The 13,312-nt window shown below is 37.7% G+C and overlaps 1 protein-coding gene across 2 annotated transcripts in view; it reads right to left on the bottom strand.

The window, feature by feature from the left end:
• Positions 1-13,312, bottom strand: part of LOC134353103 (nuclear protein AMMECR1-like) — a 152,308-nt gene that overhangs the window by 102,503 nt on the left and 36,493 nt on the right. The window contains exon 2 of one of the 2 annotated variants that reach the window (XM_063061010.1): positions 1,687-1,778. The exons of the other annotated variant lie outside the window; for it this stretch is intronic. The gene's annotated coding sequence lies outside the window, so the exon portion shown is untranslated. The remainder of the gene's footprint in view (positions 1-1,686; positions 1,779-13,312) is intronic. 2 annotated transcript variants of the gene reach the window in all.

Genomic DNA, 13,312 nt, shown 5'->3' with positions numbered 1-13,312 from the left:
GTTATTGCATAACAGAAATAATAAAACAATGAACTTTGTTTGCAATTCTTTAGATTCTTGAAACCACTCTAAGTAAACCAATATATCTGTGTTATTTCTAAAGACATTCTATTTGCATTTAAAAATAATGTGGTTAAAATTAAGATTATGCATTTCACAATACATGAATTGACATCTAAAAACACAAGCAATTAAAGAACAAAGCACCGAAGAGTAGATTTTCATTGAACTGATTTCTGAGAAGCTTGTTATGACACACATCAACTCCAGCCTCTCCTGACTTCCTAATCAACAGGCCACAAACAGTAAAGATAGGCAGTAATTCACATTTGGCTAAATTTGAGCAAAAATTTGACAAATCCTTTTTTGCTCAAATTTAGCCAAATGTGAATTTAAATTTCAAGTCAAGGACACCTGCCACAAGCTGGTGGAATCCTACTCAAATATGTAAACATACTGAGTGACATAATACACATTACTAACCAGAAAAACTTTTTATCTTTTTATGGCAAACAAAATGCAGGTTTATGCATACTTTTGTTTCCTTGTAATCCAGTTCTTGTTTTTGATACCCACCACTATGGGAAAACATTTTGACTAACCTAGCTCTGGTTCTCATAATTTGATACACTTCTGAGGCCACAGTTCCATCTTTTTCACTCCAGGGCTAATATAAACTCAGCCTATTCAATCTCTGACCTTAACTAATGTCCTCAAACCTAGGCAACCCCCTCTGCAGTCTTTCCAGTGCAATCACATCCTTCCAATAACCTGGCATGTAGAAGTACATACATACAATACAGTACCAGTGTCTGTCAAACTGTGTTGTAACATTCTGATTCTTATTTTCCCTGAAGGAAACTGTGCCATATGCCTTCTTCACTAAACTATCCACTCTCAGGGCATTGTAGACTTGGACCCCAACATCTCGGTTCATCAGCATTTAAAGGAGATTTAGGATATAAGTTTAGTTTTTAAACAGAGAGTAGCAGATACCTGAAGTGTACTCCTAGGGAAGGTGGTGGATTCAGACAACAGCAATATTTAATAGGCATTTGGACAGACACCTGAAAGGTGGGAATGGAGGGTTATAGACCAGATGCAAGAAGATGGGATTACTTGGGCCAAAGACTCATTCCTTATTGTTACTGTTCTATGATAAAAAAGAGTGTTTAAGATCTACCATGTTGCTTCAAACCAAATTGTATAGCCATCCTCTTATGTCACTTATACTAAATTACTTAAGGATGATTCATTCCAGTTGCATTTCTGGAATAACATGAAACAACAGGAGATAATCATTACCATGCTTTACTCAAAAATATTTTTAGTTGCATAACACTGCAAAGAATTATGCAATTCATAATCATTTCCAAATTAGCATGGAAAAAATCTTTCCATTATGTTAAAATGATGCGGGTAAAACATACCCAACTATCACTGTGGTAGTATTTATTACAGACATAAAACAGTCTTTTGGGTGTCAGTTGAGATGGTTTATAAAATTTGCCATTCTTACAACTTTCATTAGACATATACAGTATTTGTACGTATCATAACAGCACACTATTCTGCTGCCAAAGACCATTTCAAGTTTTCAACTCCGTTTACTTAGAAAAGTATCTAGTAAAGTTGATGTTTATATAAAAATCTCTAGGTCTGATGGCTTTTTAAAAAGAGATTTACCTTTAAATATAGTGTCTGGCTTTGTCGTATGTGCATTAAAAAATTAAACGCATCTTCCTGGGTCTGAGAGGTATTTATTCTCAGGGGAATAGCTGTAAAGCAATAGAATAACTAATTAGAATCTTGGACATCTTATACTTTGAGTGCTAGGCACGAACTTCCAATATGCCATATTATACCTTTCACCACTAACTTTCCTAAAATCCATACTCCTGAACAAATAAAGAAAAATAGTTGATCAATTACTTAAGTAAAACTTTAGTTATATACTACCATGTTGCCCCATTGAAATATAGCCAAACATAAACAATTAAAATAATGTTTCCAGTCTTGTCCTAACATGTGCCTGTCCATGGGGTACCGATTGGTCACTAAAGGTTTCAAATGGATAAAGCTATGGAAGAGAGTCAACCAGACAGCGTGACCAACCCATAAGCAGACCCACAACACGCTGGAGGAACTCAGCGGGTCGGGCAGCATCCGTGGAAACGATCAGTCAACGTTTCGGCCCGAAATGTTGACTGATCGTTTCCACGGATGCTGCCCGACCTGCTGAGTTCCTCCAGCGTGTTCTGAGTGTTGCTTTGACCCCAGCATCTGCAGATTATTTTGTGTTTACTATAAGCAGGCCCAATCTGGACTTGTAAACTGGTGGTCTTAGAGTACATTAACTAAGCAATGAATATCTCATGAAATCAATTAATTGAAAATCAGAGTATCTAATTATAGCTATCAGTGAATAATTATCAAAAAATAGAATTTTTGTGAATTATTCAGAATATTCTGGTGTTTATTTTGTATTTTTAACAAGAACAAGAACAATTGAGTTTGTTGCCTGGATGTTTAGGACTGTTATTTTTGTTGTGTCCATTTGGCTACATATCAAAGCATTTCCGTAAGGTCTTCGTTTTAACCTGCATTGCCTATACCAGAGTGCAAATGACCTCATTTACCCTGAGTCCTTTCGGTAGCTTTTCCTGCTGCACTTAGTGCTCATCTTCCTTCAGGCCTGTCCAGAGTTTTTTCTGTCTCATTGCAAGATATTTCCACTTGAGTTCTTGCTCATCTATTTTCTCTTCCATTATCATCTTAGTTGACTTGCTAGCTGAATTAACAATTAAGTGACTGACCACTGTTTCAGCGTAATAGCTGGAAAATATTGTATAAAGTACCAAAGTGCTACCCTTATCTTCAATCACCCAGACTGACTGTTTCTGCATTCATACTTCTCACTCTTTTTGTCTAGCCTGTCTCATTTGAACCCTGCTTTTTTCCAAATAATGGGAATGTCTCAGGAGTAGGGAGTTGAGATGCGCGGGTAGAATGTTCCTTATTGATCAATGAAATGAATTAGGATAGTCCAAATCTCCCCAAGTTACTTCCTGCTGCTTTTAGAGTATATTATCAGTGTCAAATCAGGAATTCCCCCATAGATTGTTGTATCATAAGAAATCTTTGTCTTTACGTAAGCAAACTAAAACAATGGCTAAGCAGGAATAATTTTTACAGTTAGTACATCTTTTGGTTTAACATTAGAATGCATAATAAATGATAACCGAATTCACTGTTACCAGTCATCCCATATTGTTTGCATGCTTTAACTTCTCACCTGGTGACAATCTCACCTGGTCCAGGAACATCACTGGGATTGTGAAACGGGCCCAGCAGAGATTGCACTTTCTGAGGAAGCTTAAACAGGCATCACTCCCCACTAACATCTTAACTACATTCTACAGAGGAGTGGTTGAGAGTGTGCTGACCTTTTGCATCACAGCCTGGTACTCCAGCTGCAGTGCTGTCGACAAAAAAGCCTTGCAGAGGGTGGTTAGGGGAGCAGAGAAGGTTATTGGGGTCTCCCTACCTTCTGTCCAAGACCTCTTCCAGAGTCGATGCCTCCAGAAGACACGGTACATCATTAAAGACCCCTCACACCCTCTCCATGAACTGTTTGTTCTTCTGCCATCAGGCACGTTACAGGAGCATCAAAACTAAAACCACAAGGCTACTAAACAGCTTCCTCCCACAGGCAGTCAGACTGCTAAATAGCTGCTCCACCTGACTCTGCTTTGGACACTTTTAACTTGTACTGGACACTTATAACTTGATTTTAACTGACATGTGGCTGTTGTGTTTTACTATTTATTGTTATGTTTATTATTTAGTGTTGCGTTTGTTATGTTATGATTGCACTGTTCCTGGGAAATGCGGTTTCATTCTGCCCTGCAGAGCTGATGTATGGTTAGAATAACAATAAAGTTTTTTGAATCTTTGATTCTTGAATCTTATGTGGAAGTCACCTGAATAATGGAAAAGGTTATTTCCCCCTCATTTTAAGAGGAATTATAAACAAAATTACTATTCGTATAGGATATCTAACTGGTTGGTTACAAGATAATAATACTTACAGATATGTTAGTCACCTTTCACATTCACCATAGCATTCTTTGTTTATGTAATTTTGATAAGGCTAAAGAAAAGGCATAGTGCTTTTATTGAACACTATTCTAATAAGTCAACTACTACTTTTTATGGTTGTGAATAAGTTTGTTACCTGTTTAGGTATGGATCTTTTCAGTACTGTAAGGGTGGCCTTTCAACAAAACCATCACTATTCAGTTGTAAGACTATTATCCCAACACATACTAAGGCCACACCGAAAACCTTCTGTTTACTTTTAGAGCAACAAATCTTCCAGTTCTATTTTCCTTTTTCAGGGGTGAGGTTACAATGAACAGAGATAATGTTGGTTGTTATTGTTTCTTTTAAGCAACACTCACTTCTATTCCTGGAGATGAGCAGCTCCTGTGGAGTGAAATATATGTGGTTACTTTATTCTAATTAAACAAGATGAGAAACTTTCAGTTACAGTCTGCTCTTTCAGAGAAGTGTTAAGGAATGTTATAGATCCAACATTAAAATAAGTTTTGTGTCATACAGAATGATTTCATAAATATTGGACAATTTTTGATGGACCTTGGTTAAAGCGGCAAATGGATCATTAACACATTAACATGCTTCTTCTTCATTTTTCAATGTTCACACGTTCTATAAAATTTATTGTTGGAAATCCTCTTGTTAAACCTGAGTAAATCATCAATACTTGCACTGTACTTTTTGTTCCTGAATTGTGCGTTGTTGCTGCCCTTAAATTTAGGTTTCTCTGAGCAATTTATTTTTGATTATTATTTTTCTATTATGGGGTAAAGAATCAATTGAGACGAGAATCATTTTCACTCTTTTAAATTGCTTTTAACTAGAAGGCTTGTTACAATTTCTGCCTTTATAAACCTTAGTCTAAGTCTATTAAAGATTCCAAAGGTTCTCTCTGACTCTTATAACATTAACTCTGTTCAAATGTTTTTGGGTAACATATATTTCAATGGTATTCGTATACATGGACATCTCAGAAGGAAATAGTGACAAACCACTTGAAACTTTTGTAAGTCTCTTGGGAAGGTGTCAAGAGTGAGGTGGATGGAGTGTTCCTGTTGGTCAAAGAGATGAGTTAGGATCGTCCAAATGAGTCAAATTGTCTGCATTCTTCTTACAATGTTTCATGTATAGTTTCCTTTTTATTTCTCATGCTTTAATCCCCTTTGTTCAAATTGTATGAAGGATATTGAGCACCAATGCACCACCCCACTTTTATATAGGTACTTTAACATTAAAAGACACAGAATCAGGGATGGTCTTATAGACTTGATGAGCTCAGACTCCACATGAGGAGAAGGTTTATATTTGAGAAAAATATGGTTTCAAAGTTAGGGCAGAGCCCAAACTTAAGTTGGGTGTGCAATGAAAAGAAAGGAACTCTACAGAAGACACTGAACAGATAGCTTCAATTTTACTTTCAAAGAAAGCCACAAGCTTTTTGCACTTATTTTGAGAGATAAACACAGTGTAAAGTTATCAATTAGTTGCCTAAAAACTTCTAGTAAGAAGAAACTAATTTTGGTAGTATGTTTTCTGAAATAAAAGGTTTTAAAAACAATTATTTCAAAGTTAATTCATTCATTTTCTATTCTCTCTGTGTTTACATTTTAAGAACATAATTGAAAGATGTTTCTTGACATACAGTATATTCCAAGTTCTTCCTTATTTTGAGCTGAGAAGTTATAGAACACTGCGGTTCCAATCATTTCCCTTGAAGATACTGCCACTATTTTGGAAACATAGTTTGCACATACTTTTACATGTATGATTATTTATTACTTAAACTATATTAATAGATCAAGAATTTATTCTTAAATTCTTTACCCATTGGCAGTCCATCCACATCCTCAAATAATTATTCCCTCTGCCACTGACATTCCATGATTGCATTGTAAGCCGTTGACAAAATGCAATGTATTACTTGCCTAGTCCACTCCAGCAATATCTTCCAAATGCAGTATCTCTATAAGAAGGATGCAAAAGAGCAAATATATGAAAATCTCCACCTGTGGATTCTCCTCCAGATCAGCGATAATGCTTACTTGAGAAAAGATCACTGTTCCATCATTGCCACTAGGTTTAAGTCCTGATTCATCATCCGTGGATGTGTGTTCACCAAAAAGGCTGCTGCAATTCGAGAATGTGGTTCCCCACCACATTCTCCAGGGCAATTCGAATAGGTCATATCAGTGATAGCCAGATCCCAAGTAAGAAATGTTTAAAAAATTACATATTGAATCTGAAACAGAATTTTTAAAAGTATTGGTTCAATAACTGAGCACATTTTATTAGCTTCCCTCTTTAACAGATGTAATTTAGGAGAAGCCAACTATAAGAAAAGTAAAACTGAAGTATGCTGTACCTATTTATAACAGTCCTGAAATGGCACTTTTTGGATACTTCCCAAATTGTGTCAAAATTGAGATCTTCTTCATATTTCTAAGAGATTACTGTTGAGAATAGAGAAGTGGGTAAGGAAATGGCAAACTTATCAGGTGTTGGACTTCAAGTGAATGACCAAATATTTGAATTGTTTTAATTCTATTTCAAATTTTCTGTGTAATTCAATTAGTGGGAAAGTTTTGAAAAATACTTTCTATATTTATTCTTTTACTTTTAAAAGTTATTGTTGTTTTAACCTATACCATTACAGGCAGTTGCATAATTAAACAAATATGTATATATTTTTCTCTGAACTTAGCAATTAATTTATGCTTTTATGCATATTTCACTCTCTTTAGGACGGGAGTTAGAACATAAAATTTAAACACAAAAGCTGAAAGGATCATATAATTAGAACTAAGAGTAGCACACAAACAGGGAAATAAAATCACATGAATGGCAAGTCAGAAGAAATAATTATCACAGGCAGAATTCAGTGTACAGTATATATCAGTTACAGTATGACTCTAGGTTTTGAGCTCTTAAGTACCAAATCATTCACATAAATTATTACCTCTTCCATGCATCAGCAAGTGACTCAAAACAGTTAAATCACTCCATCTGATTAGTTAACAAATTCTTTTAACTGTCAACAGGAGATGTTTCTGCTTTCTTGTAGGCTCAAAAACATTACTTCTTCAGCAGCAGTTTATGGTTTTATAGGCTTTTTTACATAACAAAGATATTTTGTGCAGATTGTTGGGTGGTGGGGGTGGGATGGAAGGATGAAGATGAGCAGAACAAATTGCTGTGGTGTCTGAAAATAGAGCTAGAGGAGCAGGCTCAAAGAAACCTTTGAAGGCAGAGAGAAGCGATAAGCCAGAAGCCTTATTCTGTTGATAAATAAAATATGGTTTGTTTTCACCACCCCCTAAATTGAACATCATGCTTGTAGCTTAGGCAATGATTTCTTCCTCTCTAAAGTCTATTCCTGAGCTACTTGATAACTGACTGTAGAGAATCACCAAATTTTTAAACAAACTGACAGTTCTGACTTGAATTTTTTCAACTGGCAGCTATCGTGATGTCATCAATGGAAACATTCTAACCCTACTGAAATAGTCAAGTGCAAGATATAGGAGCAGAATTGGGTCATTCAACCCATCAAGTCTGCTATGCCCTTTAATCATTGTTGATGTTTTATCAACCTCATTCTCCTGTAACCCTTAACCCCTCTTACCAATCAAAAACCTATTAATCTCTACCTAAAATACACCCTAATGACTTGGCCCCCTGCATGCCAAGAAAACTCAGATTCAGCACCCCTTGGCTGAATAAGTTCCTCCAAGTCTCAGTTTTAAAAATAATGGCTCTTTATCCTGATGGTGTGTCTCCATAAGTGACGTTGGACATACAGTTGTTTTTAGTTTGCCCCTCGGGAGCTAGGACAATGGCTCCTTCTAGTTTTGTGGGATCTGTGGTGATTGACAAGGACAATATGGTAAACACAAACACATTACTTGGGCAATAGGTGCTTGATGAGGTATGTGGGGAGGTATTTTGTGATGCGTGTACTGTTTTCGGCATTTGCAGAGTGCTTCTGAGATATGGACATTCTCAATATCATCTGGAATGCTCCTCCAATTTAAGCATCCTGGCCAAGGAATTCCCAAGAACTGATAAGGTTGTTGCTTTTTCCAAGGAGGTTTTAGGCACATCTTTGAACCTTTTAGTGTGTCCACCTGCTTAGAACATTGGTTCTTTTGGGAATTTGGTGTGATCTGCCCAACAGCTCTAATTGAGCATAATTAGGATTTCAGTGGTGAGGAGGTTGGCCTGGAAGAGGTCACTCACTCCTTTTTCTAGTGAATTTGGAGAAGTTTCCTGAGATGGCATTGGTCATATCTTTATAATGCCTTTATATATTTACAGTAGCTAGTCCAGGTCTCAGAACAGACAGGAAGTAGTTGGTTATATTAAACATGTAGTGAGTGTTCAATCAAAATATTGAATATTAATATGAACCTTTGTAGACCAAAACTACAAGATTTCACATTGTTACATGATAACAAAAACAGCTGTTCAACGTTAATTTGCTACAAATAAGAGCTCTTCAATCAGTTAAAATTTATCCAAAGTAAAAGTTCAATTGCCAAAAATAGTGAAAGAATATTAAATAATATTGGTCTTAAATTGGATACTTGAAAACAGGTAATTGAAACACAATGTCGATTTAATCTACATTTGTCCATACAATATTCACATTACAACCTTATTAACAGGATTTCAGTGAAAATAATGCAGTAGCCATACAGTTTTTGCTTTTGTTCATATTCACAGGGCTCATTTTCTAGATTGTCAAGCATCAGTTCAAGGCAGCTAATGCTATTCAAAGTCATTTTGCTCCTATTAAAGGAGAAAGTAATTCATTGTGTAACCAATGGTTGAATTCATTCAAGGCTGTGGGATCTTTATGCAAGGAGTAAAATTGAGGGCAGTCACCCCAGTTTCCCATATCACTTTGCAGGCCTCAGCTGCTGAGGTGAATAGAAGTGCAATTGTTTCCCACAGATTACCATCTCAATAAACACACTGACAAGCAGCAATAGGAGGGGTAACAATTGAGGTTAATGTAAGGACTCATTCCAAGGACATAAATAAACAGTTGCTAGAATATATTGACCTTACATATATAGCAAGATTAATAAACACATTATCAAACTCTACTTCTCTCTAAATGCACCACAAGCCTCACACATTGTTTCATGTAAGATACTCCCTTGTTTATCAATGACTCAGCATTCAGGTGCCCCGGAAAATTATTAAACGTTTAATATCACACCTACATCTCACAGCTTGCAAACACTGACAAGATATTTATTCATGGGAGGCTCATCTCCTATGGCTGTTAGATTGTTTGATGCAACTTATTTTTTGTTCTTTCTTACTACTTTGCTAATATTTATATATCTGCACTAGTAATGCTACGGTGACACTGTAATTTCCTTTGGGATCAATAAAGTATTCATCTATTATTGAAAATGTAAGTGACTTATTATGAGGCCCTATGTTGTTTGGGGTCGACTATGGATGTTGGATCCTAGCTGTCTATGTGACATGCAAGTCAGGGCAGTACAATATGGACAGCAAGCTGTTGCCCATGCAGCAGGCTCCTCCTCTCCATGCAGCTGATGAATGCAAAGCAATGACAGAGACCAATACAGTTTGGCACAAGCAGCATCGCAAGAGTTGACAGTGCTGAATTCAACATAGGACTGCCTTAGGGACTCCAGTCCCAAATTTTTCCCCTCGGGTTTACTCCCAAAGCCTTCTCCATGAGTTGGTATAGCCACAAGGCAGAGAAGGTTTGAGATCAGTTTTCCTTCTAGATGAACTGATAACCGCAGCTGACAATCCCCATCTGCCCAAAGTGACTGGTTTTAAAGTGCCAGTAACCTACCTTTGCCCTTCTTCTCTCAGTAGTAATGGTTCCACCTGGCTTAGTAGCTAAACCAGATGGGAAAGCCAGGAGCTGGACCTGGTTGTCAAAGGATATTTGGTATGCACACCATTGGGAGCATTTAATAAGTAGTGGGAGCTTATCTCCACTACCACTCCCAACAATCTTAAGGAACCGAGTGACTCATTAACAGTCCTCATTGCTGAATTCAACTAACTTGCTTCTCTGTCTGCATCAGAGCTCATTATTTCTGCTGTAAATGATCTATCTGTAATACTGGCTTACATTTTGTTGCTCCATTAGCACGATCTGATTTGTTGGTCACATCCTAAAATTGATGGGAATTTGGGGAGAATAAAAAGAAGTGGGATTAGTGTAGGATGATTGAAGATGGGTGTTCGATTGCTGGTGCGATTTGGTAGCTTGAAGAACCTGTCTCGGTGCTGTACAGTCCTATGACTCCAAAGCCATGTCCAATGTTATTAGGGAAGCTCAAACAACTCTTTATCCTAACTTCCCACCTCCCATGTATCCCATAATTCCTTTTGGTTTACATCTAGAAATAGTCTCCTCCCACCCTACCTACCCCAACTGCAACTCCTTCAATCTTCATTTAGCCAAGAATTCACATCTTGATAGTCATGGGCAGCAGATTCAAATTCAAAATCCAAGTTAATATATGTCACCATATACTAACTTGAGATTCATTTTCCTTCGGTACTTACAGAAAAATACAACAGAATTTATGAAAATAACTATACAATAAAGTCTTAACAAACAAAAGAAGACAATTGTGCAAATAAAAATAATACTGAGAACATGAATACACAGAAATTTCTTTGGCCAGAGGGTCGTGAATTTGTGGAATTTGTTGCCATGGGCAGCTGTAGAGGCCAGGTCATTGGGTGTATTTAAGGCAGATCTTGATTGGCCATAGCATCAAAGGTTGCGGAGAGGGGGCCAGGGAGTGGGGCTAAGGAAAGGAAGAAGGGATCGGCCATGGTTGGGTGGCGGAGCGGGCTCAATGGACCAAGTGGCCTGATTCTGCTCCTATGTCTTATGACTGGTGGAGACCTTGAAAGTGAGTCTGTAGGTTGAGGAATCAGTTCAGAGTTGAGGTGAGTGAAGCTATCCATACTGGTTCAGGAACCTGATGGTTGTAGCATAATTACTCGTTCCTGAATTTGGGGTTGTGGAATGCAAGGCTCCTGTACCTCCTGCCCGATGGTATAAGTGAGAAGATGGCATGGCCTGGATGGATGTTGCTTTCTTGTGGGAATGCTTCTTGTAAGTGTGCTCAATGGTGGGGAGGGAATTGCCTGAGGTGGACTGGGCTGCATTCACCCCTTTCTGTAGACTTTTTCATTCCCGAGCATTGGTGCTCCCATACCTGGCTGTGATGCAACCAATCAGGAAGCTCTCCGCAGTTTGTTGAAGTTAAGATGACATGCCAAATCTACTCAAACTTCTAAGAAATTGGAGGCACTGCCATGCCCTCGTTGTGCTGGTCTTAGGACAGATCCATTGACTAACCAGAGAGCAATGAAAAGAAAAAGCATTTTGTTTCTGATACTTACAGGGGTACTAAGATCTCACGGATACGAGTACTGTACTTTAAAGTGAGAGCAAGAAGAAAATTTAGTAGTACTAGTTCTGCTATAGGAGAGCTAGAAGAAGATTTCAATGAGGCAAGCCAGTAAAGAAGGGTGACAAGGATTGCACAGTGAAATGATTGGTGAAAGCATGTGTGAAACATTAAGGAATGTGTTAAAGTCCAGTGTAGACTTGTTCAGAACTTTCTATCCATTTCCTTCCAATATCAGTGAACAAGGTGGGTGTTAGCTCTACTTCAGTATCAATACAAGCAGAAACCTCCAGTGTCCTAATACTGGAGTGGAAGGTCAAATATGAGCCATGTGTACTGTCATTGTGGTTCTGGATAAAATTGTTCACAGAAGCTTTGAGGAAGCTACAGTACACTTAACATTCCTCTGACAGAATATTATGAATACCGAGTCGTTATTCTGGAGAAAGACCACTCTATTGAGCACAAATAGAGTGACAGAAAGAGTCATACAGACTATATGCAAACATTTTGTACATACTGTATCTATAATCATCCTATTTACCAGCAGATATACTTTAGCCTTCTTTTCTTTCGAGATTTAGATACTTAAGGTTCTGAGAGTACTTGCCCTCGCCTTTCCCTCAGGGAACGTCTTTTGCTAGTTTTAAACACCTCTACTGTTGGGGGTGGGGAGGGAAGGATTTCCTACCATCTACCCTATCTATGCTCATCATAATTTTGTGTCTTTTAAAGTACTCTTCTTTAAGGAAAACAAACTCAGCCTATCCGGTCTCCTCATAACTAAAGCCCAAAACCCTAGGCAATAGACTGTCCTCTCTTCTGCAGCCTCTTAAGTGCAATTCTGTTTTTCCTATCATGAAGTTACCAGAAATGTTCCATCTGTAGCCTGCTTTATTAAGTTGGGTCATAACATCTGGTCTTATATTCTATGCCCTAATTAGTAACCCATATACTTTCTTAATCACCATCTCCACTTGAGCTACTTTCAGGGGTGTTTAGACTTGTATACCAAATTCCTACTGTTTCTCAATATTCCATAATTCCCAACCATTCATTAAATATGTTCTGCTCTTAATTGTAAACCCAAGGAGCATAATTTTTCACTTATCAGGATTAAATTCCATCTGCCATTGCTCTGGACATCTTACCGATCAATTAGTAGGCCAAGTCTACCTTTATTATTATGACCGATTTTCACACGAGTTATGAAGTTATTGATTATACATACTTCCTATATCCATATCCAAAACATTAATATATATAACTAACAACGAGGATCCGGACATTGATCACTGTGGTACTCTGTTGATCATAGGTTTACAATATTGGTCCATTGATAATACCATAGCCTTTGTACCATTCTATCTCACCTGGAACATGGTGGCTCGTACACCAGGCTGCCGTTTTTTCCACTTCAGCTCGGGGTTCAATATGATCATCTCAGAAGCTGGTGGGTAAACTGTCCTTGTTGGGTCACAACACCTCTTTCTGGGATTGGATCTTGGACTTCTTGGTAGGAACCCTGTTTTTTTTTATTAGTCTCTGATTTGTCTGCATATCTGCTTCTCTCTTTCCTGCTGAGTTTTAGGAAGCCTGTAGCAGACACTCAGCAAAGTGACTCCATCCCTCCCCCACCTTTAGTTTCTCTTTACACATATGGCCCCACTGGAAGAGTGAGTGTATCCTTCCACATTACTGCAGTAATTAAGTGCTTATTCAATATTTCAATACCACCTCATCTTTTCCATCCGCTTATCATATCT

Source organism: Mobula hypostoma, chromosome 10 (assembly GCF_963921235.1).
Source record: "Mobula hypostoma chromosome 10, sMobHyp1.1, whole genome shotgun sequence".
Classification (NCBI taxonomy): Eukaryota; Metazoa; Chordata; class Chondrichthyes; order Myliobatiformes; family Myliobatidae; genus Mobula; species Mobula hypostoma.
Note: the sequence above shows the minus strand (reverse complement) of the source record. Positions and strands in the feature narration are given on the sequence as shown.